Raw genomic sequence first — 6,041 nt, forward strand, 5'->3', positions numbered from 1 at the left:
CAGAAAATTCAGTTTGTTGAATTTCCTTGGCTGTTCTAAAGTTGTTCCCTGGTTCACAGTTTAGCATGGAGAAGGTTATTTGTACCTTCCTAGCAAAGTTCCTCAGGTGAGACAATGCACGGTAAGACATAATTCTTGCAGTAGCTTCCAGAGGAAGAACTCTATCTTCCTCCACATTAAGTCAATCCATACAAAGCAAAAACTTCAGTCTTGGCTAGACCTTAATTAAAATGATGGATATGTTAGAAGGAGAAAGTATTTCTTTACCCACAAAGAATAATTTCAAGTACCGACCCTGAAGCCCTCATGCTTACGAAGGTTGGCAGGGCTGTGATACCAGTTTCACTGCTGCCACATTTACCAGCAGACAGATGTTCCCCTTCATTATTTATAAAGCAGCCAAACACCCAAAGCCTCACATCTCTCACCACAGACATGAATTTGTGTATCTGCACACAGTGAATAGACTCCGTGTATATTTTGTGAAGCAACAGCAGAGTGCTTAATGTGGATGTGTAACCGCTTAGCCAGCTTTCATGGTTGCGGGCAAATTCTGCACAGACATTTCAATAAAAACGGAGATGGATATATATGTGTAGGAATTTCAACTCCTTGGTGCAAAATACATGACACCCATAGTCTGCTGAACTACAAAATATGAAAACTTTTATTTCATGACTCATGCATCCCTAGAATGATTATGCACATTTTAAAATGGAGCATCCTCTGTGTTACTCCTAACCACTTCTTTTTGGAACTTGTAGGAAAAGATGTGTTAACCAACTGGAAAAATGGGAGCTCAGAGTTTACTGAAGACAGAGGTTGTTTGGGTTTTTTTCCTTTATCATATCTTTTTGTCATGGTAAACATTTGTAAGTATTTCTTGTTACTATTTCCTTACTTTCACAAACTCACTGTGCTAAATACATCTCATTAGTGTGGTGATTTTGAGCTCTAATGTATACAGTCTGTCTTTACTTTCTCTTCTGATGAGTAAATTATGTACACTTTGCAGATGTTCAACTGTTTGGTCATTGACAATCTGAAAGGCTGATGCTTACTGTTTTTTTCCCCATTTAGGGGGGAGGTACACGGTAATTTAGATTGGTAAGGGTCTCGGGCAGCATATCTAAGAGAAAGAACATTTGAAATCCTCTTTCTACCATTTTGAAAAAAAATTAACCCCTTTCCAATTCTGGTTGCAGGTTATAGAAGAAAACTAACTAGGAGTAACTGTCAATATATTTTATATTTACTCATAACTGTTTTTAAAGGAACAGAGTTAAAGTTTAGTGGAATAAAACCCAAATAATCTAACAACCGAATAAAAAATATGATGCTGAGCATACCTCAGTCACCAATTGCATGACTGAAAAGGCAAATAGCTGTACCTTATTTTGGTAGGCAAAAAGCATCATGGCATCGTGCTGACGGAAAGCTTCAGAAAGAAGAACTCACAGGAAAACAAGATGTACAGTGAAATAAACTCAATAAGTAATCATTTCTAGATTTTTTTTTAATAAGTCTGCTTACACCTAGCTTCTACCAAACTAATCTTTTTCCACCACTTCAAAGGCAGTTTTGTCTAATCCGTTTACATGTGACTGTTTATTGACGGAATGCAAGTAAGGTAGTCCTATCTGCTCCTCCCTTCTGCAAAGCATATTGCAGAATCTGGCTTCAAAATCTGAAGAGACAGAAGTCTGATATATATGCTGATTAATTTCAGTTACAGATGCTTTTTTTTTTTCCCCAGCTGAACTGGTTACATCTAGATAACCTGTTGCAAAGATTATAGTATGCCATCATAAATGTTTCTACATGGGAATTAACTTTGCCAGAATAATCACAGGCAAAGGGTTTGAATAATATTATCGTTAAAGAATCACAGCCTTGATGTGAAACAAAGCCAAAGGTTATAATCCCCTTAGTAAATATGAATAACTTTACCTATGTATCCCTATTAAGCTCAAAATACAAATAACAAAATGTAGATCTTTTATACACAGTCACATACATCATGCATTCTTAAAGATGTACTAAGAGTTCATATTGACAGTGCTTATAAGATGATGTTTACCCCCTGGATGAGATTCAACTGACTAAAACTGAGCAGTCTGACACCAAGTGTGCAGGCACAGCCCAGGTCACTTCTCCACCAACTGCCACCCAGCCAACTTCAGCAGGACAAGTTCTGCCCTGGTGCGCAGGTGACTGATACCTTCATGCCCAGGCAAGAGGAGCAGTCCCTGGCAATCCAATGTAAGATACACTTTTAAAAGCTTGTAAGCGGACTGCAAAGGTCAAGCCATGCAGCTGCCTGCAATCAAAAGATGACAAAAAGGACGCACAAAGATGTGCTTGAAAAAGTTTGAGGTGAACTGAAGAGACAGGAAAACATCTGAAGATCCAGTCTGTGTGGGAGTAACTTTTATTAGCAGTTCATGTATAAAGTGCTAAGTTTTTTACACCTTTGGATGAAGTACAAGCCATTTTCAGATTTCAATAAAACTTCTAAACTCCCATACAAATCCCTTGAAGAATGTGTCTCATTCTTACCTGATGTTATCATTTAAATGAATAATAAACATTATTGCTGAAAAACAGCCAAAGATGGGCTTGTGTGCTTGAAGGTTCACTTGATTACTTTTTTCCTCCAGACAGCTATCTTGGTTTAATAGAGGTTACTCTGCAACTCTGACAAATCTGTCTTACAGGTGACACTGCACTCTCCAGGTCTCCATGATCTAGCAGGACATCCTGAACCCTCCTAATTTCTAGCAAACTCAGGAGCTTGTGGAACTGAATTCCACCTCATTCTGCCAATTCTTCTTCTCAAAAAATGTTAAAAAAACCCAACCAATAAAACATACAATTGCATTCAAAACAAATCAATGAGCATCCAGTTTGTCTCCTTGAATTTGTTTGAGTTGACATGGAAGGGAAAACGTACCCAAAGTGATACAAAACATATGGCCAGGTGAAACAGGCCAAAAGTTCATTTGACGTCACCAGTTATTAAATGCTTCATCTGTTAACTGGTTCTGACAGTAGTAAGCTAAAGATACAGCAAAACAGACACCCATCACTGCTTGCACTTTTCTCTGAAGCAGTCTGTTGGAAAAATAGATTTCAAAAGATGTTATATCAGCTTCTGGGAACACAGGCATTAATACTGAGAGTGTAAGGCTTCTTTTTGCACTTGCCACCATACATTAGTTTGAGCAGTACCCTGCGCCACTGAAGCTGTTTTTTCTTTCTCACTTTGCCCCCAAATTAGTACTAACTTACTGAACACATTAGCTTTAAGGGTTTCAGATTGTTTTGGTTTTTTTCTTAAATGAACTCATTCATTATTTCTAATTGGCAGATTCTTTACCATCTTCCCTTGCAGAGTTGTGCAACATGCCAAAGATGATGCTTAATTTGCTTTAAATATTTGATAGCTGATGAAATTGCATAAAATAAATAAAACTTCAAAATCATATTGCTATAAAATTTACATTACTCTCTTACATTGTACTTACATTATTCTCTTGTGATATATAGGAGCTATAAAAAACCCCTTATATTTACATATCCACAGAGCCTTAATCAATCTGCTGTTCAGTTCATATTAAAATCAATTTTTAAATAGTGATTAGTCCTTAATTTATGAACTCAGCTTTCTACTGAAAAGTTAAAATTTAAAAAAATTCCTAATATTTCAAAGACAATCCCAGATGAAATTTTATGCAGGAGGAATCAATTTTTTTGGCCTGATGCCAGAATTATAGCAGGAATACTATATTTTTAAATTTTCATACATTAAACCATGTCTTCCAGATGAGAAACTGAATTATTTTTTAACAGGAAGCATCCAAAAACCAGTGGTATTACCTAAAATAATAAATAAATAATAAAATAAAAAAGTAAAACTTGCAGACACAGTTGGTAGGCAGGGGACTGCATGGGGCTTCACAACACTGAAGGCAAATTTCCCATCTGTTCTGGACTATTTTTTCCATGTCCTTAGTCACACTGCAAGATGTCTGGAGACCCAGAGGCAGGTCTGCAGAAGTGAGCTGGAAGACTGAGAGGAGGCTCTATGGTCCAGATGTTTAGGTATCTCCCAGCTCCCCAAAACCTGCTGCCTGCGGGAGAACCTTTTGCATTCAGACCTAAAGCCTTACTTTTCGGGACTCACATCCATGAAAAAGACAGACATGAAAACGAGAATAACAGAAGCGCAGAATGCATGTGAAGTCTGCCACTTTGGAAAGCCGTGCTGTTTATTTCCTCGAGGGCAAACTCTAACGGCGTGGTGAAAGTGCGAGAAAACCCTAAGCCGTCGCTTTTGAAATAAAAGCTGCTTTTATTTAGGATTTTAAAAAGTTGAGGCAACCCCTCCTATGTGCGAGGAGGGATTTTTCGCACCGAGGTGTCTGCGCCCACCGCGGAGCCGGACCCGCTCCTGCGCGGCGCTGCGGGGATGGGAAGCGCCTCTCGGAGTCTCGGCCGGGACGGCTGCAGCAGAGGGAACAAGGAGCATCTGATACCCAGCGCCCCGGGTCTCCCAAGCCCTTAAACATCACACCAAGCAAAACCCTCTGCCGCCCATCTCAGCTGAGGATTTCTCCCTCACAAACTTTTTTTCACACTTATTTGGAGGGAGGGGATGGGGGAAGGGGGAGCTGGCACAGAAAACTGGAAGAAAAACCCACCTACATCTATCATTTAGGGCAACCCAAGGGGGAAAAGCCACCCAAGTCTCCGGAAAAGCCGTCCCGACACACACACACACCGCGGATCCCCCGCGCCCTCCCTCCGCGCCCGCGGGGCCGCGGCTCCCCGGGCTGCCCGCCGGCAGCGCCGCTTACCTTCCGCGGGACGGCGGCGGCGGGCTCGCCCTGCCCGCCCGCTTCCCTCTGCTCCCCTCCCGGCGGGGTGAGAGGACCTCCGATCGGGATGGCACGGGGGGAGAATAAACCGATGTTGGAGATAAATTTAAAATAAATAAAAAAGTAAGAATGCGGAGGCACGGCTCGCACCCTCCCGCCCGCGGGCTCCCCGCGCAGCCCCGGCCGCCGCCGCGCCCCGCCCGCACCGGGGCGGTGCTGCCGCCGGGGCCGCCCCCGCTCGGGACAGCGGGCACCGGGACAGCGGGCGCCGGGACCCTCGGGCTGCCCCCTCCCGCACTCCCCGCGGGGCCTGCATCGCTGGCCGAGGGGCAGTCTGCTCGGTAGGTCTGGGTCGTGCGCTCTTGGCAGGCTTACTGCTATGAAAGACTTTTTTGGTTTTGTTTTTTTGTTTGGTTTTTTTTTGTCAGCAAGCAGGTGTAAATACCTGTTCAGCAGCCGATCAGGAATGCAATTTAAAAATGTGTCAAAAACGTTAACAGACACGTCTTGCATCTAATTTACCAGTTGTCTGCTTTGTCTATATTTTCCACGTGTGTCTTTACACATTAAGCATTTGCAGACTGAACAAGCACTAGTGACTGCATGCTGAAATCTGTGCTTTCAGAGCTATGTGTGTCACCGAAATAGCACACGGCTTGAAAATCGTAATGATATGTCTTTCTGTTACTACTACTCCTTACTACTAGTCCCTTAGACTTCTACTGCTCTGGTCTTTCTACAGGAGAAAAAAAAAAAAAAGAGAGTATGAGGAGTGAATTGCTGGATAAATCCACTAAAGGAAGCACATTCTGGAGCATACCTTGCTTTGTTGAACATCTCTTAGTTCTGGTTCTTGCTGAACTTCTAAAAAGTCTTTTAAATTGGTAGATCACAGTTAAAGCCTACAAAGTGATATTCATAGTCTGATCATTCTACCTCAGCTAGATTTAACCTTCAAACGGATGCACCTATCATTATAGAAAAACAGCCCAGCAACAAAGGTGATGTGGAGTCTCTTCATAAAATCTCTTCCCCACTGGAAGCCTAAAGGCAGACCTCCTAGGTGTTATTTGTTGTATTAACATCAAAATTTTGTTCCGAAATTCAGCTTAAGTAAATCTATTTCATTAAATAAAAGTAAGACTCTTCAAAAGAAATAAA

General features: G+C 41.7%; 1 protein-coding gene across 1 annotated transcript in view; it reads right to left on the minus strand.

Moving 5' to 3' along the window:
* LOC114017421 (pinopsin-like) overlaps positions 1-5,030 on the minus strand; it is a 92,516-nt gene extending 87,486 nt beyond the window's left edge. Inside the window, exon 1 of the mRNA XM_055703118.1 lies at positions 4,860-5,030. The gene's annotated coding sequence lies outside the window, so the exon portion shown is untranslated. The remainder of the gene's footprint in view (positions 1-4,859) is intronic.
* Between the last annotated feature and the right edge of the window lie 1,011 nt (positions 5,031-6,041).

Source organism: Falco cherrug, chromosome 2 (genome assembly GCF_023634085.1).
Source record: "Falco cherrug isolate bFalChe1 chromosome 2, bFalChe1.pri, whole genome shotgun sequence".
Classification (NCBI taxonomy): domain Eukaryota; kingdom Metazoa; phylum Chordata; class Aves; order Falconiformes; family Falconidae; genus Falco; species Falco cherrug.